The 24,015-nt window shown below is 42.5% G+C and overlaps 1 long non-coding RNA gene across 1 annotated transcript; it reads left to right on the plus strand.

The window, feature by feature from the left end:
- Nucleotides 1-8,838: 8,838 nt before the first annotated feature.
- On the plus strand, nt 8,839-19,950 carry LOC143413941 (uncharacterized). Its single transcript, XR_013094500.1, has 3 exons — nt 8,839-9,049; nt 18,284-18,370; nt 19,247-19,950. It is a non-coding gene; the product is annotated as an uncharacterized LOC143413941 (long non-coding RNA).
- Nucleotides 19,951-24,015: the final 4,065 nt, after the last annotated feature.

Raw genomic sequence — 24,015 nt, forward strand, 5'->3', positions numbered from 1 at the left:
GAGAGAAGCTGAGAACATGATAGGAGGCTATTTGATAAATGTCATTTTTCTCTCAAAGTTTTTTTAAAGTGACATCAACAAGAGTATGCCTCCCTGACCTTTTTTTTTAAACATGTAGAGAGAATTTGGACTAATTGACACGCGTGACAAGCCAAATGGATCTAATGGGATTCTGGAAACTGCCTTTTGCCTTTTGGGGAAGACATCCAGCAACGTGTGTCTGTTTAAATACTTGACACCGTCACTCTGTGCTCCAGTCATCATAAACCTTGGCTCGCTTACTGAAATCTAACACAGCCCATGACAATACAATGCAGAAGATTACAGCACACCACCTGTTGCTACTCTGAAACAGTTATGCCCCCCCTTTTGAGAGGATTTCAGGAATGCCAGTGTGGAAGGCAGGCTCTGTGTTTAGCGGCGAGACTTTAAGATCACAAGTTTTCTTTTACTATGGGAGCTGACCTACTAAAGCTTTAGGCCCCAGTGATGTTTGAAAAACAATCTGCTCGCTCTCTCAGTCAGTGCAAGCATCCCTCCTTGTCATATTACCCCGCAGGCTGTGGAGCAGGAATGGCTGTGGTGTATCACGGAGAAAGAGAGCTGCGGCATCCAATAGCTGCTCCATCTTCATATCCGTCTGCTGCTGCCTCGTGAAGGTGGAAGGTGACAGAGAAACAATTACCAAAAACATCACACAGACACCCCCCCTCCCAACCCTGCCATGTGCCCCAGAGGTTGTGTGTGACTCACAGAGGACCCAGCTTGTTTGTTTGATGCTTATGACAAAAGAGCTGACCCCTGACCTTTCAGCTCCGGATGAGTCACCGGCAGCACACTGAAAGTCGGGGCTTCCCCACACTGTGCAGGAACGGGTAACATTTAAAGGTTGCTACAAAACGCTTTCTTGTGCCATAATCCGTGGGTGACCCCAGCATGCTGACAGGACCGATGGATACAAAAAAACAGGTCAGCTCAGTATTCATCATCCACAGCGAAGAGGTTCTGTTTGATGAAACATTATAGACTCGAGAAGCTTGTGTACATTAGTTTTTCTGATCAAAATAATAATAATTAGTGACTTCTGATTCGACTGCTTGGAAAAAAATTTATTCAAAGTCATATTGAATTGACAAAAGGCACCTGTTGTGCTGTTATTGACTGTTGTGAGATCTGATCCAAATAACCTTACCACAAACTGTACCTGAGATAACAACTGAAGGTAGTTGCTGAGGTTAGCATCTAGACTGCAAATACTTTTTCCTTTCCAGTGTTGGAAATTAAGTAAATACATATGATTTCAAAGTTAAGTTTTTTGTATAAACAGTGCACTTTTTACCATGCACTCTATTTTTTTTTTAAAAATGGCAAAACCTTTATTCATTTTTGCTCATTAATACGTTTAAAATACACCCATCCTCTTCAGTCACTTTATGCCATGCAGTTTGCAGAGAAAGAAACCAGGCAGAAACCAAATTTATTTCAAGTTTACATCACACACTGGGTTAAAACTCCTCATTCTGGCTGATTAACTGAGCTGGCTGGAAGTGCTGCTCACAGTGCTGACGTCTTCACATGGGCAGAGAGACAGACAGGAAGAGACGGGGAGTGAGGGAGGCAGAAAGATGTGGCCTCAGCGTCCAGACTGAAAAGCAACTGATTTGTTTTCTTTAGTGAAGATGTTTGGGCGTGACTCGTGGCACACGTACTCACAGCAGACAGAAAACAGAGTTGTTTTCATTCCACTAAAAGTCTTCGGCTTTTTGTCAGGAGTCTAAACTTTGCTTTAGTCCGCAGTCTGACAGGGCTCTTCCCGGCCACATCTGTTTCTGTGGAGGAGACGCTTTATGCAGTGTGGGTTTAATATTGCATCAGACGGCCACACCGTCATCCCGCTCACTTCTTGGACCTTCACATTTATTGAGAAAATGGCAAAAAAGGGGAGACGGTTTGGTTTTTATCTTCTCCTTTCCGGAACCAAGAGCTAAAAACACATTGCCTGAGCTACTGAAAATTTGGTAAACTTACCCTGAAATCACACCCGTCTCTCAAAGGATGACCTCTCTAAACCCATTGTCATGCAAACAGTTAAAGCACACACACACACACAAACCTTTAAGTTATTCTCCAGAGTTTATTTGAGTTTTTGAGTCAGATCAGAAGTTGCCAAGACAAATAGTCTCCTTGAGTCCGATGGCCAAAGCTGTTTCCAATAACTTGCTGTGAAGTGAAAATGACAGTCTGAGAGAGAAAGAGAGAGAGTGAGGGAGACGCAGACACATCCGCTCAGGTGAGAGTTATTTGTTTTTTGTGTCGGAGCAGAAGTGAAGTGAATGAGTGGAGAGGGTGAGAGGCAGGGAGATAAATGAGTGAAGAGAGATACAGGAGCAGAGGAAGTGATGGAAAAGAAGAGCCAGAAAGCAACAGAGAGTGAAAGCGACTGTTAGTGGGTTGTTGACAGGTGAGCCTGAGGGCAGGCATGACGGGCTGATTCAGGTAAAGCCCCTCTCCCTCCCCCTTCCCACCTTAACCCCAGCCCTCCCTCCCCCCTCCCATCTATCCCCAGCTGGAGACTGCCGATGTGGGATAGCCTACAGGGCTGGGGAGACAGGTCTCCATCAGAAAGCCCCGCAACTCTTTGCAATCACACAATAATCATTTAACTCAGAGTGCCGTGTGTCAACAGGCATGACGGCTGACGAGGCAGACAGACAAGACGACAAACAACAATAACTGCAGTGGCCGTTGCAGAGAAAAACAAATGAGAAAATAGAAAGAGGGGCGAATGAATAAATGAATATCTGTCAGAAGCATTTGGCTTACGGGACAATGGTTTTTTCAGAAGTCTATGCTCGAGGGCCAAATGTCACTTTGGGTCACTTAGACTGAAGATTCAACAGCACATCTTGTAAACTCAAATCCCGCTGCAGCCGGAGAAGAACACATCTTATGTGATACGTAATTACCGGTAATCTAATTTACACTAATGCTTTAAATTATCCATTACAAATTAAGAGGGTCAGAGTTGTCTCCACTTCTCTTTATGAAAGGCCTTGAAAAAGACTGGCGGTGCGGGTTAATGGCGCAACTGGATTAAGGAGACTAGATTCATACATAATGCAAGCATTTACCTTAATGGGAGAAACGTGACTAGTGAGCCGTGTTTACATTAAAGGAGGGTGAGAGTTCAGCCGAGCTGAGGGAATATTTTTCTGCCTACGCTGGCGGCAGACAGTGTAATGAATTTTTATAAAGCGCACTGCAAATAAAACTAAAGACACACAAAGGAGATTGCATGTTGATGGTTGTCGGGCGATGCTGACAAGGAGAAATGGGTGAGGACGCTGTTGAAACTTGTAGCGGTGCACAGTCTGGAAAGAAAACATCCAGTAGCCTGACGCTGAACTCCAGATCTTAAAAACAAAACAAAACAAAAAACTTACCCACAACATCGTGGAACAATGGACTTCCATTGAACCTGGGCTTTCACGTGTATAAAGAGGAGCGATCAAACAGGAAGTGAAAAGTTTGAAATAGTTTTATTGCCACAAGAACTGCGACAAAGACAAACACGCTCCGTTATTTGTCCTGCAATCCGAACACACAAACGCACGTGGCACATCGAACGCAACCTCGTTTACACAGGCGTGATCGTGTCCAAGGGCCGACACGACTACATGTATCCACAAGTGTGTCGACAGCACACACCCAGCATATAGTCTGACATTCTCCTGGCCACAATACACCACACAATTAAAATAAATCTTGTACGAGGGCCACATGGTGCTGCCTTTCTTTCTTTTTTTTTCTAACAAGGGAACAACTCCATAGCAACACCAGAGAAATGTTTACTTATGAATATATTTGGATTTGCACTGTCGGAAACATAAACAGGCTTAGTGTCATAATTTAGTTAGGAACAGGAGTTGTCTTTGTATTGACTTAAAGAGTCAAAGAAAAGAAAATAACGTGAGCTGGAAAGTCATGAACTTCCATTTTTCTCGCAGTGGGATTGTGACAGTGTGTGTTCTCATTACGAGCACACCGACAGCCCTCCGTGGGTCTCACTCTCTGAGTTTCTCTCTCCCCCATCTATCTCTGCATTCCCAGACAGCTTTAGCAGTTCAAACCCTCGCACTGCGGCATTGTCACACACTACACTGGTTGCCATGGAGAAATAGTCCTCCTGGTCTCCAAGGTACCCGAGTCTATTGTCTTTGGCTTCTTTATTTAGATGAAAACATGATTTGTTGGAAGGGATCTACTTGTTTTTTCACTGCTTTTCTTTGCTGCTTTCCCTTTCTTCTTCTTCCTCCTCACGCGCATCAGTGTAACGTTGCATGATGTGCATTGTTTCATCCTTCTTCTTTCCAGGAGTTTGACTACGCGCATGTGTGCGTCAAGCTCGTCTGATGTTTTGTAGCAATTAATTTCAGTGTGTCTGCATGTCAGCGCCCCAGGAGGGGGGCTGTATAAAAGTTTTCCCCATTGCCACAGCTCTTGCCAGGGCTTATAATTGCCTTCTATTACCAGGGCTGGGTGTCACAGTGCCTGCCTGTCTGTCACCAAGAGACTCTCAACTAACGACAGATGATGAGGCAAAGGAGTTGGAGTTTTCTTACTGCCGCTCTTTTTGGCAGAAGAGATAATACAGGATATATATATATTAGGCCAGCGGTTCTCAAAGCAGGGGCCAGGGACTCTCAGAGTTCTGCAAAGCGATTTGGTGTAAATGATCAAATTGGGCTATGATGTTTTAAGTGCAGATAAACACACGTGGACCAATTTATAGCAACAACTTGAGCGTACTGCATCCATTATATTTAGCTCCACAAAAAACCTTATACAGCGGTGTCACATCATGTCATGCCATGAATGCAAATAGCTTTGGCAATGGCAATGAGAACTACAAAGGGCATTAAATATATGTTCGTAACTGGTTCTTCTTAGAGAGAAACTCACTCTTAGAAATCTGCAGACCACAAAACACAGAAGACAGAACCACTGGATTATGAAGTAAGCAAGAAAGTGTGATATGTGTATGCTCCTGGTTGTTGTGTTATGCAAATATATCACCCACAGTGATTTCTGAGATTTTGCTGCTGCAAAAGTTGATTTGGAAACACTTATGTAAAAGCCATGCAGTCAAAAACAACAAGCTTAAGTTTAAAGCAAAAAAAAGAAAGAAAGAAAAAAGAGTTAAGTGATTCTAATGTGGCTTTAAAAGCAGCTGTGAGAGCTTACAAACACTTACAATCAGCCAGCTTTAACCTTTGACCCTGTTTATTTGCATGTTTCCAGCTCCACTCGCAGCTGTCACCAAGCTGCTACTTCTGTGCTTGCTTGCAGTGCAGCTGAAAACCAAACAGGAAGTGACATCACATCCGTTGCTCCGTGAGTGGAGCAAGCGGCTGATGGGTGGAAAGAGGAAGTAGACTGTGTTTCGTTCTCATTCAGTGGCTGTGGCTCAGACGTCCCAGACTCTGTGGTCTTGTTTAAGGGCAGCCAGACAAATAAAAATATCTAATATAAGTCACTTATCTGCTCAGTCACATAAAGTTTCCCTTTTACTCTCAGATGGCGGTCTTAAAACACCACATATAACATTTTTTATAAACATTCAAATCTCCTGAGAAAGACTTTCTTGAGCTGTGACTCACTCATTTCTGGTACTTGCTTTCTTGCATGTTTTATAAATTACTGACCTTAACTCAGTGTGTTTCCCTCGTCTAACTCAGCCATTCTGTTTTATCACAAACTCAATGAGCAATATTTGCTTTAACTATGAAGTTGACACTTTTAAACCAAAGTTTTTTCAGAAAGTGGAAGTAATTTGGATGGAAGTGTGTGTTTTCCTAATTCTCTTCTGAATCTACTGAATGTAACTCTTAAACGGAACCTGTTAGTTTACTAATACTCCTACTTTATGTTTTCTCTTTTTTTTTTTTTTCTTCTTTTTTTTTTGTCATGCATGGTGATGCAAAGGTGGAAGGAGAGGTTTCGGAAACTGTGACGCGGTGCTTCGTCAGCGCAGGGTGCAAACCAGGGTAGGTTACTGTTGTGTGCTGTTGTGGGAGAAGCGTGCAGCGGCTTGTTGTTCTGGCACGAAGGCTAAGTGCTGAGTGAAGTGGGTGCAGGTGAACATGCTAAGACAAGCCAAGTCAGTGTTTGTCTTGCCTTGCTGACATGTATCACGTTTGCACACCTACTGTTTTTTTTCTTTATCAGTTTCTCGTATCTTTCTGTGCTGAAGGATTTAAGCTTCTACTAAGGGGAAAAAAACCCAAACAGCTAAGAGTAATAAATCTGGATCATATTATAAATAGACTTGGTCTTTTTAATAATTTCAGATAAGGCATGGATGACTCCCTTTCAATCTCTGAATCCTGTAAGTTTTTGCAAGTGTCTGCCCACCTAAACCTGAACAATCCTCTCTCTAGATTGAGCAGTAGTGTTTCATCATCGATTTGTTGCTTTGATGATGATGGTGATGATGATGATGATGACGGTGGTGACGATTATGCGCTGATGATGATAGTCTGACTGGGCTAGGATAGAGCCACAAATAGGCACAAATTGTTTTTAAAAGCTGCCTTCATTTCTCATTTTCGGAATGGGGAACCAGAGAAAAATGAGTCAGAGCAGATGTGGTGAGCTGCTGAGACAGCAGACGCTGATCTGGGATCAGTTCTACATAATGGTTTTATAGGGAAACAGAGTCTATCAGGGTTAAATGAAAAAAAAAAATGGTCCAAAATTTGAGTTCTGCTAAAGGTTGGTGTGTAAAGTGCTAAAAAAAAAAAATTAGAAAAGGAGATGACCGACTGTGAGAAGAAAAAATAAACCAGGAGTTCTACAGTACAGGCTGTTGGGAAAAATGTCCACATGGACACACACACGCACGATATCACTCATGAGTGAACGAGCCAGCAGGAACAAGGGGAAGCAAGTGGAAGTGAGGGGAGAAGGAGGGGAGGACTGTGGGAAGAGAGGCAGGAGGGAAAGAAGGTCTGGAGTGAGTCCAGGGGAACTCCAGACTTCTGTTACCCAACATTCTCTCTCAACAGTGGCTGGGAGACTGCTGCTGCTGCTGGTAGAGAGACACAAGGCCCAGAAAGTGAGCAGCCACACACACATTCAAAATTCACATAAAACCCTTATTCCTGGATACACACATATGCTGCCGTGGCTGTGTCACCATAGTAACACAGTGACCCCGGCCTTACAGTTGCACTCCCGAGCCTGATCTCCTGCAGGGTTCTGAGGACGGGGTGGAGTAAATCTGTCTATTTTTAGCTGGCTCACTTTTTTTTGTGCTGGTGACAATAAGACTTTCTCCAAAGTCCGGTTTACTTTACATCAGGCTATCCAAGTTCCATGTACATCCACATGGTGTGAATTAGGGATGAATGTGGGAAAATGAGAAAATGAAGAGAAGGCAGGAAGTACTAACAGGGGGGGGAAAAAAGAAAGGCAATAGATGTAAACTAGCAGACTGAAACTATTAAGACTATTATGTGTTCATATAGTCTTTCAAACAATCTTGATTCTACAATGTGAACAGACCAGCAGTGTACTCTGAGTGTATTTATGTGTGTGTGTGTATGCGGCGAAACACACCCCCACATGAACGCAGACCAGACTTTGACCAACATGACTCGGCAGCATTTGGGTAATTGCCCCACAGTTGGCTTCTGCTTCCAGCTACACTGAGCTAGCAGAAGCGGAGTGTAACTTTAGCTGGACTGAAACCCACTCTGGCCCTGGCCGCGGTCCAAGTCCGCCGGTCTGTTTGTTCAACCCGCCTCATCACAGCCGCACTGATTCTAACTGAATGCCAGCGCACGGAGGTGGGTTAAGCCGAGGCCTCACAATACCCTTGACACAAAGGGTGGAGAGGAGAGCTGCTCCAGATAATGGGGCTGATATTGATACTGCTCTTTCTTTGCTGATACAGTCCAGGAAGTGATCTGAATATCTTCAGCAGTGTCATGCCGGTGCAATTTTAACGTTATTTTTTCCCCTTAGTTTGTTTTTTTTCCCCTTCTTCTTTTTTTGTTTTTTTTCCATGTCATGTATTTGTAATTGGTCCCTCTTCTCTTTCACTTTGCATTTTCCATTCAGCGCCCATTTCTTAGTTCTCCTTTCCTGTGGTGTCAAATCATGAGCCACAAGGTTAAAATAGCCCATCGTATGCTATTTTTACACTGACTTATGATGCCAGATTTGACCGATTTTGACGTGGCTGTCATTTCACTTCCTTAAATTCAGCAACTGGTCTTAGGCACATGACCTGACCCCAGTCATGATACATATCTATGGAATGTGTTGTCTTTGATACGAACAGACTTCACTTCTTGTGTTTTTGTCTGTCTTTGGCACACTTTCATGGCTAAGCCGTTAAAATGATCAGTGACATCACATCTACGTCAAAACTATGGTCGGTCAGTCTCTTTTCTGGCTAGACATCAGCCATGTGACCGTCATGGTCAGTTGTGTCTTAGTGGCTAACTGTCCTGACTTCACTAGCTCCTCTCTAATCCTACAGCTTGTTAATTGGTTTAGGCTGTTTCCTTTGTGGCAGACTGCGTCACAAAGTAAACGTAACCTCAGCCCAGACATAAGTATATTAACATGGTTAAGTAAAAATAGCTACGGGTGGCTAAATAAAACTTCGATGTATGTGGAAGTGAGTATTTTGGGCACCTGTGATCTTGTTATTGGCGTTAAATTTAGCTCTGTGGTCCTCAGTGAGGAGTGGAAACAGTGACAGGGACCTGTTTTGCCACAACACACTTCCTGTGCACTGTGAGTAGTGAGTAAACCACAACCCAGTGACGCAACGTTCGGAAAAAAAACCAAAAAAAAACAGAGCGAGCAAAAGAAAAAAAAGAAAGTAACAAAGAAGAGAGGAAAATCAGTAATCAGGAAGTTGTGGCTTCATTTGAAAAAGGAAAATTGTTGACTGAACTGTAAATGGATACTGTAAGTGAACTTGTGTGAATTTCCTGTGTGCGGACTTTCCCCTTTCAGATAACACAATGATAAGGTGAGCATAGACCTGAGTATAGGGCTGCTATTATTGCTGTTGCTAATGTGCGTGACTGAAGAGTCATATAGTCATATATACACAGGCATATATACACGGGCATATATACACAGGCATACTGGCCTTTTATTTCTCCTTTATATTTTCGAACTCTTGAGCCGTTGTAGCTCTTCTCACTTCCTGTGGGCTATTCTTTGTGACCTGAGCTACAAACGCAGCACAAAGCCTTTGCAGGACCACAAAAAAGGGACTTTGTACTATAGACTCAAGCGTGCTGCAGCTTTTCCTGATAATGTATGATAGTGGAGTCTCATATTAGGAGGCAGTCTTCTGAAAATACCCCGTTCCTATAAAGTGCTTATTTACACGAGTGAATTTATAAGAAAACACTGAGCAAATGTTGCCTATTGTTATGTGATTATGACATTTATATCCATGACCACGAGCTGCTAGTCAGAGGAAATGCGAAATGACTGCATGCGAAGATATTTTTGGTTCATTTGTGTCAGTTACCCTAAAAAAGCATAAATGAAGATGCACACTTTTTTCAGTTTGTGTGGGAGTTGGAACAGTGTAAGCTCGGGAGTATATGTGTGTGTGTGGTTGTTTGTGTGTGTATATTTATGAGTGTGACATAGAGTGTTGGAAAGAGGCAAATTTATAGCGTGAATTTTCTCTCACTCTCTCAAACAACACTGAAAGTCATGAATCATCTCTGCTGCACAGAGCTAACCACAGGAAGTACCCATGGAACACACACACTCATATATACATGCACCACTCAGTATACAAAGCACAACCAAATACAGTGAGAATGATCTACTGGAACAAACTACAGGCCAGAAATAACCCATAAACACAGACCCATAAACTCTGAATAGTTCAAGAGTATCAATTCGTCAAGTTTGTTTCCAGGGATTTCTTCATATCGATTACAAGTCTCAACAACACAAAGCAAGATTTTTCTTTTAAACGGGCACCAAATCTTGTAGATCAATAAGCTTTTGTCGAGACCTCATCACAACATCTCGGCCGTTTCCTGCAAAAGACAAGGTTTCCATGGTGACCCCTACACACTTGGGAAGTACAGTATGAAAGAAATAGGAAAGTGTGTGTGTGTAGCTTGTGGGAGACAGGGAGAAAGAAAGCCAGTGCCAAGCCTTGACCCCTGAAGTCTCTCTTTTTGTGTATGCTTGTTTGGTACACTGCAATATAACAGAATAGTGGCTCATTATTCCTGCTGTATGAGCCTGGTCCTTGGAGGAGCAGTACAGGCTAGAGATGGCACGATACCACTTTTTTATGTCCGATAACGATACCGATATCATAAATTTGGATATCTGCCGATACCGATATGAATCCGATATAGTGTTTTTTAATCAACAAAACTGTTTTTAAAATATCTTTCTGCATTTTGTATAAGTTCATACTCAAGTTTAAAACAACAACTACACTAAAGCTATTCTGTTATACCTGTATGCAAAAAAAAAAGAATATTTCATAGTTCAGCAATACTGATCAATCTAATAAACTTAAACCTACACCATCCTCCCTATTCTGGTATTTTAAAGAGTACTTAGCATAAATATTAAGCAACCTAACTAATAGGGTTCCAACTCCCAGCAACAACAAAAATAAATAAATAAAAAATAGGGACCCACCCCTCACGCTCCGATATCCGATCCAGTAATTTAGGTCAGTATCGGACCGATACCGATACGTAATATCGGATCGGTCCATCTCTAGTACAGGCACACGAATGGACGCCGTACAAATCACGTTGAGCACCATCATTTTGCCTTTCTGTTTCTGTTGGTATCAGTCAGGAGCCTTGGGAGCTGAAAAATGAACCAGAGAAGGAAGAGCAAGGAATGCAGTTCCCCAACTGACCACATGAGGCTGGCTGCACATGTCAGTAGCCAACTTTACAGCAGAAATAAACATGTTTACAGCCAGCTACACAAATAGTTTGGTCTATAAAGCATGTAAAGCATGACCCACCTATCTGCATTTTATTAAGGCTTAGCATGACAGGCTGTACTGACAGGTGGGTGTATCTGCTACCTATTGGCTAATCTTTATCTTAGCTATTTCCTGCACTAGACCTGTTGACCATGTTTTAAGATTTTGATTACTTAGGAAGCATTTTTATAAATATTAGGTAATCTAATACTAAAAGTAGGAAATCTGTGCTCTGGTTTGTTAGGGGACATTCTAGTATTTTAGTTGTAAGCTAATTAGCAGGAGCGGTAGTTGGCACTGTGGCCTCATAGCAAGAAGATCTTAGCCTGTTCTCTTCATGTCTGCATGGGTTCTCCATGCAGTTAGTGGGGTTAGTTTAACAGTTAAATGGGCTGTTAGTGTGAGTGGGGGTATGAATGGTTGTCTGTCTGTGTTAGCCCTGCGGCAGACTGGTGAACGGTGCAGGGTATACCTGTAATTCTGATTAGGATAAGCAGAAAAAACAGATCGATTAGCATATGTTTGTGTCAATGTGATACAGTAACACAGTCTATTACTGCAGTTTGCTACCATTAATAAATAACTTAGATCTCCACCTTCTTCGCAAAATCACAAGTATTGGTGGCCCAAATGCAAAAAGTTAGAGCTAAAAGAGGTTTGCAAACCAATGGGTGAAGTCAGCGTTGTTGCATCTTCACTGGTTAGAATATAGTGAAAGATAGAGTTGTGAAGCACTTACAGAGAGTAGATGCTCCTGTCTTGTTGCCAGTTGATGCCATTATTTTGATCCCTCAGATGCAGCCACAGGGCTGGCATGCTTGGTTGTCCAGGTGATGGCTACCGTGCAGACAGAGGGCCTGACCGGTCTTGGCCCACTCTGTTACACCAACTGTGCCAACTTACCGTCAACTGGACACTAAACGGCAGCGACACATATGCCGCCTTTCTCTGCTTTAGACCGTGGGCACATGTTTTCCAATCTGAGAAAAGATAACCTAAAAAAGGTGCGGAGCCACTTGAAATCAGGAGATCTGAAATCAGATTTGCCACCCTCAGATCTAACCACATCAGTTAAAAGCGCGTTGAATTATCTGACCCGGCATCAGCGGTGTGGGGGGGAGACTTTGTTGCTGGTGGGCTATAAGCAACGCAGAGAAGAGATTTGCAGAGACAGCCCATAACAGCTCCCTTGGAACCAATGACTCAGATATGCAGATGTGTTTACTTCCCTTCTGTTTCCCACCTCAACCAGCACACAAAAGGCAGGGGGAATGAAAGTGCCTGATAATGTCTTTAAGTGTTGCATTTATATATTTATATACGTTATAAAGAACTCATTTTTTGCTAAAACTTAGACAAGCACTTCAAATGGGCTCTTTGCCTCTTCCCTCTATTCCCTCCCTCCCTTCTGAGGGTATTCATCTTTTGTCTAATGCGTAGCGCTGCTCTCTGTTAGTTTCTTTCTGACACCATGCCAGCAGAGTCATCTGCAAAGGGACTCATGTAGGGATTAAAAACCATCAACAGATCCCCTTTAACAGAGCAGCAGAAAAAAAATGGTTGAAAAAATGCAAAAAAATAAATAAATAAATAAATATAAAAACTCCAGACAGTTTTGAGAAAACTTGCAGAAAGAGAATGCAGATTGTCACCTGACCCTGAGGCAAAGCAGCCCTAAATATAATAAAGAGAAGACAACAGAAGAAGACGAGGCGACACGACACGGGTAATGTGTTTTCTCTGCTGGTGTCGTCTGGCAGATCTGGGATGATTGAGTGCTGATGCCTGCCTGGGCTGCTTCAGAGAAGATCGTCTACCCCCCCCTCAGCTCATGCACACACGTGCACAGCCTCTCTGATGACACACACTGACACATGTGCGCACACACACGCACGCACACACAGATTTCTGTTGTCGAAGTGACAAAAACATCAAGGCGTATTAACTGTCATCATCTCAGCATCTCTTCATCTCTCTTTTTGGTCCAGGGAATATTTCAAGGTAACACATTATTATTGTAGTGTGTGTGTCTGTGTAGGAGCGCGTGTTGTTGTTTTTTTTTTTTTATAGTGGATGTGTGTCTTAATTAGAACGGGGTTTAGTGAATTAGGCCAGGATGTGTAATAGACTCAAATTTGCATAATCTCTGTTGAATAAATCCGAGTGACAAACATGCAAGCACAAAATCATACCTACTTACTGTACGGTGTGACTTCACTTGGAAAAAAAAGTGTTTATGACAGTAATCTATAGTCTTTGCTTACAGAATCTGCGTATTAATCTCTGTGCATTTCTATAATCGCCCTGTATTGTGAAATAACAGCAGCAGATACAGACAAACAGGTGCTGGCTACAGAGGAAGTTGATTGGCTTGATTCCACAATCCATTTTCCCAAGGCTTCCACACCCCTGCAGCTGTCCTCAAGAATATGAGAACTGTATGTGCGCACGAGCTCGTGTGTACGTGGGTGTGTACATGTGTGTCGTTGAAGTGCATGTTTGCGGTTATGACAAATTCACTCCTCGTGGCTTGCCAATAAGCAAGACAATGATCTTTATTGACAAAGAAAAATGAAATGCCGGACCTAATTCTGCACCCACAAATGAAAGTGAAAAATTTTCAGTCCCGAGACCGATTTATCAGGACTGATTTTTTTTTACATTTTCTCAAAGTTTTAAAAAGTCTGACCTGCTTGAGAATGAGCTTCCTGATGTTCAAAGCAAAGTCATATTACAGGTTTGCGGGGCTTTTGGCTGTTTTGCATGGCAGAATGTTTTGAACTGAGCGGTGACAGCCTCAGCCCGACTGAAGAGTCTACTTCAACTCACCTCATTTCTATTGGAAAACACTTCCACTTTCTCTCCCTCTGCCTCCCTTTCTCTCTCTATCCCTCTCCCTCACCGTCTTCTCTCTGAAGCTGCAGATCACTTGAAAAAGAAAGGGGAAGGAACATGAATAAAAACTGAAGGCACTTCTCTTAGATATGTCTCTTGATGCTCTTCAGATCTTTAAGGCTTCATCACAGGGAAATGCAGGGTTACTCCAAGAAACTGAAGGACTGTGACTTCCTAATCTACTGTACAAGACCTGAATTTGAGAACTCATCTTTATAGCAGTTTCTCCTTTTCCTCTCACGCAATTTTGATCTCTAGTGTTTAGTTTTTATTTATTGATGGGCAGGTAGAGGTGCGGCATCCTTCAATCAGTACTTTTTCGATTTTTCTTTTGGATGAAAAGGAGAAAACCAGGGACCATATAGTCAAAAGAAAGCCTGTTTGTCCTTGATCAGTTCACACTCTACTGCCTCTAAAAAGAAAGGAAAGATTTAAGGAAATAAACTTTAGATTTCTATTTTTTTTCGCTTTCACATACCATAATTAATCTATTTTCTTCAAATGGAAATAAAAATAACTGTGTTTTAATAGGCTGGAGAAACAGTTGCAAGCACTCCGTTTTATTTAAAGGTTCAAGATCTGTAAGAGGACATTTGTTAAAGCTGCCCTCCTGATGAACATTTACAGAGATTGCTTTAAAGGAGTTGGAGCCAAACCCGTGTCTGCACTAAGTCCTATCTCCTCCATCCAGAGCAGGTCAGACGTAATGACTGATGTTCCAGACATAATGAAAACATCCTTGCAAAGTGAATCTGATTGGATATCAGCTATCAGTCATCGTTTAGCAACAGCGGTGCACATGAGCTGCCAGCCGAGTCCTTTTCTCTCTCCCGGTGTGTTTAAGCAGGAGTTCACAATGAAGTGCAGCAGTTTTTACCTCTCCAATGTAAACTGTGTGTGCATCAGATAGAGACATTTTAAAATCTAGGGGAAAAAATCCTCCCAATTTTATTCAGTAAAGGCTACTTTCCATTTAAACGATAGTACGGAAAGTTACCTTTTTCTTTCATTTATCTCTTCAATGAATAACATCATCAGTTTTGGAGACTTTACAGAACACATGGTAGGGCTGTTTATTACAGTTAAATATTTAGCTACACCACCACAGTTATTTTTCCCATGACGATCTTAGAAAAAAACTAAACCAAGGTATCATTTACTCAGCTCTTCTCCTTAAATAGTGTCCAATTTAATGTGCTGAGCTGAAGAGAAGCAGGACTTTAGTCAAGGCTTGTGCCAGTAGGGATGTTAGTATTAAATTAAATGTTACTTGGTCTGAGTCTCCTGTTCTTTACAATAAACAGCCACACTGTTCAGACCCTGTAAGATCATGGGAAACAGCGTCCCCTTTTGGAGAGCAACAGCACTGCTTTAAGGAGCGGCCCCCATTAAAGTGATTTGTGACCTTGCACTCAATTACTGTATATGTATTATGTCCTGCAGTCTGAAACATGAAGTTTAACTTTGTATGATTGTATTCTAGTTTCTTGATTGTCACATTTTTTGAGAGTGGACTATGTGCCCCGCTCTTAATTGTCCCTTCCTTTCCTCAAAATATTATACAACACCCCAGTGAAGACAGCTGAGACTGAGCTTTCTATTGTTCCTCTCATCTCTTGTCGCCGCCGCAGCTCCTCAGTCTCCTTTACACTCCCTGGGCATCGCATAGCCAACAGATTAATTAGACGAGTGATAGCAATGTTCTCTCTTAGTGCTGGCCCACTGAGTTTTGTTTTTCTTTTTCACTTCTTGTAAGCCTCTAATTTCTCTCTTTACATTAATGGAGCTTACTCGGTGTGCTGACCCATGGGAGAGGAAAATTAAGTCTCTTTTTCCCTCTAAGGAGGGGGGGGCTGCAGTTTATTCCAGAACTAGTTTGTTTCATGCATTTGGAGAGGAAACATATTTTACCAGAGTATTATGTAGGATCGTAGACATCCTGAATTTAAAAACAAACAAACAAACAAACAAACAAAAAAACGGATATATCAACCATCTATAAGAACAAGCGTATTGTATTTTGTGAAAGCGGGCTCTGTTTTAATGCTCCTCCATTCAATGTCTGTCAACCCTCTCTGGACAAGGGTCCTGGTTGGTTGCCTTGGAAACGAGCATATGACTATTCTGAGAGTGAGAGACGAAGCGAGTGTAGTAAAGGTAAGTCACTCAAGGACCCTCTGGTCAACCTGATAAAGTGTGATGAAAATCAAAGGCCACAACTCAGCAACGCCTGCGATTCAGCAGAGAAAGAAGAGAGCGAGAGAGGGGAATAAAAAGTTGTTTTCTTTCCTGAAAGATTTGAAAAGAAGCGAGCACAATGGAGCAAATATTGCACCGCTTTGAGAAACATGTCTTATAAAGTGTAGGAATCAATAGGAAAAGATCTTCTTTTTCATCCCATGTACGAACACAGTCAGCGCAGTCATGTGTGACCGACTCTCTGTCACTCATTTTCCTATGCACATTTCTTACATACGTCTCTGCACAATATGTGCATTCATTACACGTGTTTGGAGTTCAAGCCACCCTCTTTACACTAAACCGTTATGTATGAGTCCAGGTGTCGAGCTCCAATGCTTTTTATTCATGTTCTTTGAGGAGGCTGTCAGGCATAATTACGACAACATGCTTCTAACCAGCATGCTTGGAGAGCCTCTGCTTCCCAGCCCCCTCCTCCTCACACTTCGCTCTCTGCTTGAATTTGCTGCTGCTAATGCACATGTTAGTATGTATCACAAAGCACATGTAAGTGGATGGTAACAGTGACTACAGTGCTGTGGTTTTAGTTAAGGCAACACAAAGCAGGAAACTGTTACGTGTTGCACTTGTTAACGCCTCACATCTTATTTAATGAACAGCAGTGCAAGGATTTAATAGCATAAAACCCATCTGAGAACTTGTTGCAGCTCTCCTACTATGCCTCGTGTATGAGTAAGATAAAGTGAATCAAGGTTGCGATGGAAAAATAGAGCAAGAATAAAAAGCAGGATGAAAGAAAGGATACTGTATTACTTTTGTCATAGTAGCCATTCCTGCTGCATGTCATGGAGTTATACACATGCGTATACAAAGCTGCCATGAGGTCAGCGTTTGCTTTCCGCCTTTTGTCTTCATCTTCCTTCTACTCTTGTGATCCAAGGTGACAGTGCAGGGCCAGGGTGAAGAGGGAGAGCGAGCAAGTGCAGTGCAAGGGCAGAGAAACTGGCCTGGGCAGCTTGGATTGGGAAATGTGGGCCTGTTGGTGACAGCTCAGTATCTAGATGGGGGGCCGATAGAGCCACTCCAGAGGGCATAATTCAATCGCAACTTAACCATGATAAAGACAGAGAGACAGAGTTGGGGAAATAAACCGAGAGAGAGTTGGAGGCAGAAGAGTAGAGAGCAGATAGAGTCATGAGTAGAAAGAATCAGATTACCATGCTTTTAAATGGGAGGGCTCGATGACACTCATCCGACCTGATTTAAACGACAGAAGCGTAAGGAATGAATTCTTCAGCTTGTCTGTCCCCTGACCCTGCCGGCGAGCGATGAGAGCGCGAGAGGGGAGCAAAAGAATCGCTCATGCTTGGAGTGAGATGGTGCCTAATCGTCCAGAGGCCGGGACTGAGTAACTGTGACTGGATGCATCCACCGCGGACGACGGGCAGGGACGATCTGAAAAGCTAAAAAGTCCTAATCAGGTTTTTTACGCAAATGGGCGGCCTGCACGCGGACCGCTTGGGGCTATGTGTGATGAGGCCGTCAGCCGCTAGTGGTCCACAGACATGACACAAGTCATTTCACCTCAGCTCCGCTCAGCTCATGCACATTCACAGGATGCTAATCGTTCCCTGCTTTCCCCGGCTGATGCTGTCTGTGTGAATGTAGCAAGTCTGTGTAGCTGGTTGGCTGGATTGAGGGCTTTTAGTCTTCTTATCTGAAATTACATATATTTTTTCCCATTTCACCCTCAGTTCCAGACGCTCTTTGCTTTTGGGCTGTCTATTTTTACCTGTCTTCAACAATCAGGTATCAAATACTGGTAAGAAACAGTTTTGCCTCTACAGTAAGAGCCCCTGTGATTATAGTTGAAGGGCCAGGATATTTTCCTTCAAGGTGTGTGGTGTGTGCGTTTGCCTGAGTTTATGTCAGTGTGCGTGTGTGTGCGTGCGTTTATGCCTGCACATGTTTGTCTTAGACTATTGATCTGGCCAGCACACAGCAGGCATTAAATGAGAAGAGGCTGTGGCCGACAGATAAAGAGGGAAAGAGTGATGGGTGGCAATAAAAGAAGGGGATCTGTAGGCAGGGAGAAAAAAATCACCTTTTTTGAATTAAAAAAAGCTTTAAAGATATAACTTTGAATTGTTTTCTCTTTATTTCTTTTTTTCTTTGCAGTTTTCCACGTTCCTGGATTCTCACTGTGGTTCCTGCATCAAGCTCAGTCACACCTGCACAAAGTTACGAGCCGTGGACAATGATATGGTACATGACAAAAACAGTTTCTTATAAATCCTTCATACTCTGTACAAGCACACAAAATGTGTACCCCTCAACAAACACATAATAAATGTGCTCTTATAAATCAATTTGGCTCCACGATACAACCGGATCTTGGGAAGTGGCTCGGAAATATCAAAACAACCTTGGGGACTTTGGGTTCACTATGAATGTTGTGTGCCTTCACTATGTGTGCTCTTTATATCTGCTCTTTATTCAATCAATCTGCTCCCTACTCTTTCATCCATTAATTTGGCCTCTCTCTCTCTCTCCATCCATTATTTCTGTCATTGTGCTGTTTGTCCTGTTCAGTGGGCATCATAAAGCAGTCAGGAAGACTAACTTGCATGTGATGCTCGCAGAGCAGGCAGTGGAAATGTCACAGTATTTCAGGTACCAAGGCTTATTAACGAGGTCTGTCTAATATGAGGGGACAGGAAATGAGCAGGTTCTCCTTAACTGCTATTGTAAAGATGATAGATGTGTGATTGCACTTAGAAATGCATGGAAAACATGCATGCATGGAGAAACCTATAGCTGGGGTTCTCAAACTTAGCAAACAGCCTCTAAAGCCAGAAAAAATTAACTCAAACCCAAACTCTGTATGTTCACATGAAAAGAGAGACATGTTTGTCAGTTGTTTGCAGCTTATTCATACAATGTACTTCACTCACGGGAGGTCAAGAGCACCATCCGTGCATGTTCAATTCTTAATTAGATTCACAACAACTGAATAATGTATTTGTGCGACCAAAATAGATTTGAGGTGGGGAATACCTGAGATTAATATAGGAGTCTGTTTTTGACACATTTCCTCATTGACATCTTCGAAGTCGTCGTGTTTTTTCTTTTCTGTTTCAGGCACAGCTTGTCCCGTGTCAAGCCAATTAGTCGATCTCATTAACCAATGCTGTCAACCAGAAGACTGCGGTTTGAGTCCTGTTTGTGAGCTCTGTTTTTTGCATTCTCTTTTTTCTCCTCTCACAGTTTACTTTATATTCACATTCTGTTTGGTTAGCTATAGGCATCAAATATACTTGGTTCGTTTTAATGAAATATCACAGTTTGGGTAAAGCTTCAAAACTCCCACCGACAAATGATGGCCAAGCAAAGATATGTGGCCATTTTCCAGTGGTCCGGTTCATTTAACTCAAAGGTTTGCATGATATTAAAGTGATTTTCCCCACAAAATGTATTCCCTCTCTCATGCACACCCTGTCTTATTGTGGATTTAGCTATGATAGCTAATGACCGGAGTGTGTTTACACTGGAGTAACCCTGTTGTGGCTGCTGCTGTTCACCCATTGACTTCTCATTGGCACTCACACAGTATCTTTTTGGCGTTAACATGCACTTTAGTCCAACAGAGTTCAATAGAAGCTTCTTTACATCTGAAATATGTAGCTGTGACAAGTTTGTGGGCAAAAAAGTGGTCTGCTGTTTTCCTCTCTGTCATAGATGCCACACTGTGGTAAACAAGGGAACCTTTTTAATGTGTAGTTAAACTGAGCAGACTTAGTTCCAAAATCTATCCCCACAGTGAAAACAAATAAGTTTACTAAAATAAACGACATGAAAAAGTACAAATGTATAAATATTTTTTATAAAGAGTTCCCATTATACAATATTGTACCATCATTCCTTATACCTAGTGTTAGGAAGGTTGTTGCTACAGTCGCACTAGAAGAAAACAGTGGCTGAGACCAATTTATTGCCTTTATGATGGAACCAGGTGTGAGAGCGCCCACAGTTAGCTGCTATGCTCAAAGACAGAGATAAAACAACAACAATCGCATTGGTCTGCTTTCAGTCTGTGATAACATGGAGATTAACTGTGATAAATCACTGAAAATTGCAAGTCTGCTGTCAGACTCAAGATAAGGTGTGCTAATCAGCACAGAGTGACTCTGTCTGCATTTATAAATTAGGAGGAAATTATTGGTAAACCTTGACTAATTTGTCTGAGACTCCACTCAATCTGAGCCAGACTGCAGTTGTTTGGAGGTTGCCTCCCACCAGGTGACCTGTGCAATCGCCCTTGCATCGAAAATGGTCATGCAGAAGTTTCTGAGCGCTTCCACGCTCAACCTCTGGGTGACCAGCTGGTCAGTTCAGCAACTTGCAATCAGCTGCCAAAAATTCAGATTCAGATGACTTCATTAATCTACAAAAAGGGCAATGTGTTTGCAGCTTACCCACACAACCTACAGCCTTTAAACACCAAAGACAAACACTGTTACATGTGAGGTCAAGGAAGGAAAAAATAAATAAAAAATAAATTTTAGTTGCAGGGAGGTTGCCGTTCTTATTTAATTATTTAAGTGTGACATGTCCATAGTATACATGCCTTTTTTTGTTGTTTTTCTGTTTGTTACTGAGAAAAGAGTTAAAATGGACTGTGATGCAGGAGGATTTTAAAGGAATCTGAAATCTAAAGTGTGAAATTTGAGCTAGTTAAACCTCCCCACAGCTGCTCATTTCAGTCAATGAGATTAAAACCACCTCTCCAGCGTGCAAAGGGGTGCTGTTTTTACTGACTTACACCACATTTGCCACTTAATACTTGATCACTTGCCGTCATTATGCATCTGACAGATGGCAGAAGATGACTAATGACTATTTGCACATTAATGCTTTTTGTGTCATGAAGAAGTTGATTCATCGCTACCAAAGTCATAGTGTGTGTCACAGAGTGTAAGCGCAGGTTATGTAAAAAGTGTGTCAGCTTTGCATCTGTTCTAAACTGCATGCAAAACAATGCCGAGCTGTGCAGCAAACAGATATTGTACCAAAATTGAAAAAGTAGGAGCTTTGTAATGCCGGTGTATCTCCTCGCTGTCAGCGCTGACACGCTCATAAAACACAAGGCCTCATTTTAAGTCAAACAGGAAATAGCCTGCACAATCCTGGGAACAAACAAGAGAGGACAGCGTTGCGGTTTGATTGGACCGTGAACGGTCGCTGTCGTTACAAAGCACCACTGTAAGCTCCATCGATTATCAAAGGGCTCCGAGCTCAGACGGGGAGTCTACTGATCTTTCCCAAGCTCAGACATGAAAAGCCCCCGGTGACAGCTCATAGCCTGGGCTAGATCATACCGCTGAGCTGAGGAGGGAGGGGGCTTCTGTGTTGCCTGTTTTCTAACCACCTGCTCCACAGGCCGTGGCTGTGTTTTCTTGTTTTCTCTCTCTTAACGCTCCGCTTTGTCAGAGGCGACGAGGATGCGCTTTCATGCGAACTTGGGGCCAGCAATGACATCGGCGTATGAGAGACACTTGGTACAACAACGCAAGGCAACCTTTTATTACGGCTATGCCTCATTACTTTTTAACCAGTGTAATCGTATGTGCTGCTCCTCATGAATTATTCACAGGTGAGCTCTCGTCACAAAATGACAGGGGGAGATGGCAGAGAGCTGCAAATGAAAAACAAAACAAAACAGAAAACAAGCATAAAAATAGGAGATGGTATATGTCAAGAACGCGAGGCTCTGATACATTTCCTCATGCTTGCCATTAACTTTCTTTGCAGAGGTGTGAGCACACAACACTGTAGAAAACATACAGACACGGGTTTCACAATATGGATCACATGCTGAGAGTTTGTTTGTTGCTTTCAAATGAAACAAACCAATCTGAAAAGTGGTATGAGGCTTTAGCTCCAGTGTGTTCGCCTTTCATCAGCAGCAGCTTGGCAGCGACTGGAAAATATAAAAAGAAAGAAGGAGTTTCCGCCAGTGCCTGTCTACACAGAGACTGCTCGCTCCCTAATAGTGCCAGCGTGCAGCAATTCATCTACGGCGCACTTGCGGGATAGTCTTCAGTGAGTAGGAGTGAATGGAGCTGCAACAGCTGAAAAAATTATTTACACCTTTTGTTTTACGTTTTTACAAATATAGTACGTCAAATTTTCAAATTCAAAATTGAGTTTAGCAAAGCACTTATGTGTTTTTGTTTTTCCCCACAGAGAGGCCGCTGTTCATTAGCATTACGCTAATGTATGTTGATTGGTCGGTCAGCATTCGCTTCAATTGTGAATTGATGGCTTCAATCAAAACAAAGTTGATCAAAGTTGCCGACGGCTGAAATTCTATTGCGGGGCTAAAGAAAGGTCAGAAGATCACCTGAGGTCCTGAGGTAAAGAGTTTTTAGCAGTGTTGATGAGTGTGTGTGTGTGTGTGTTTGAGAAAAAAGGAAAACCTGTATGAAAGCAGTCAAACCCACCGTCACTGCTCTCTCAGTCAGCTTCCCCTCATAATTTATTGTTCTTCTCACTCCTTTAACTTCCACATCTTCTAAGTCCTTGGATCAGATCTTGCAAAAAAAAGGCTCTTTATGAATCCCTCTGATAAAAAAAGTGAAGCTGGAGTTTCTGCAACTTTATTAACTGAACAAAAATCTGAAATGTAAGACATGTTAAAGTTGCCTGAGCTGTTTTTTGTACAGCTGTGTGGGGCAATATTCATAGACGTTTGCTGACTCTGAGGCTCCCCTGAGCGTCTGCTGGTGCTACCACACACACCCCTGAGGATCACAGCTTTCTAAAACATCCATGATCAATTAGACACCAATTAAACAACGTGTTAATGAGCTGCCTAATGACTTAACAGCCATATTTCCTCTGTGAGCTTTCTCTGCACATGCTTAGGATGCCTCCCTTGTGGGCAAAGACCAAGTGCCAGGAGTCGTAGAGTGGGTGTGCACTGTGCAGTGTGACTTAATTTTGGTGATATTACATCTTATTCTCTTGGCCCCCTCTCTCCATTATGTTTTGGTAGAAGATGTTTGATCCCTTTAATCATGTATTGGCTGTTTGAAATGTCTTAAAGTGCTTGGTGGAATGGCTCGTGAAGGATCTGAGGAGCATACTGTAAAGATTTGTAGTAGCACAGGAATAACATATTGGCGTTTGTTACATAATGTGGCCTACTGCTAAATTCGATCCTGCATGACTTGCAATGTGCAATATTGGAGCTCCGCATTAGTCGTTCTACTGACCAGCAGTGCCCACGTGGGTTAGCGCAGCCAGGGCTACACACAAGTTGCCGTGACTCAGAACTCAAAAGTGTGAGAAAGTAAAATAAAATGAAAGGTGAGTTCTGAAACCTCTAGTTCACCCGTGCTATTCTCTCGCTCCACTCCTCCACTCCTCTGAGTCAACCGCCTGCTTTTCAAGGCTTTTATCCACAGAATGCAGAGTGAATCACTCCGTTTATATCATTAGATATTTTTTTTTGGCCAAACTTTGTTTTAAAAAGTTGAAAATGCTAATGTTATGTAGGGGAGTGAGAAAAGAAAAGGAGCTCAGAGGGAGATGACCCACTTAGTGTAATTATCACTAACGAAGAGATGGGAAAGTTGCGAGCTGGGGAAAAACACCCGGGCCTAAATGCGTTAAATTAATCCAGATAATTCAATAGGCGATGATGAAAGGCCACAATCAAGCCCCTTCTGGCTGTGGTGTTTGACTAATAGTGCACTCGCCTGTTTTATGCAAATAGTTTTCTATAACCTTCCTCTTCTCTGTGTCAGGTGGTGTGGCTGTGGTCACTGCTGCTGGGGTGTGCCACACCACACCACAAGTGCATTTACATCCATGTATTAACACGCGCGCACGCACAAGGATAAGCA

This window comes from Maylandia zebra, linkage group LG2 (assembly GCF_041146795.1).
Source record: "Maylandia zebra isolate NMK-2024a linkage group LG2, Mzebra_GT3a, whole genome shotgun sequence".
Lineage (NCBI taxonomy): Eukaryota > Metazoa > Chordata > Actinopteri > Cichliformes > Cichlidae > Maylandia > Maylandia zebra.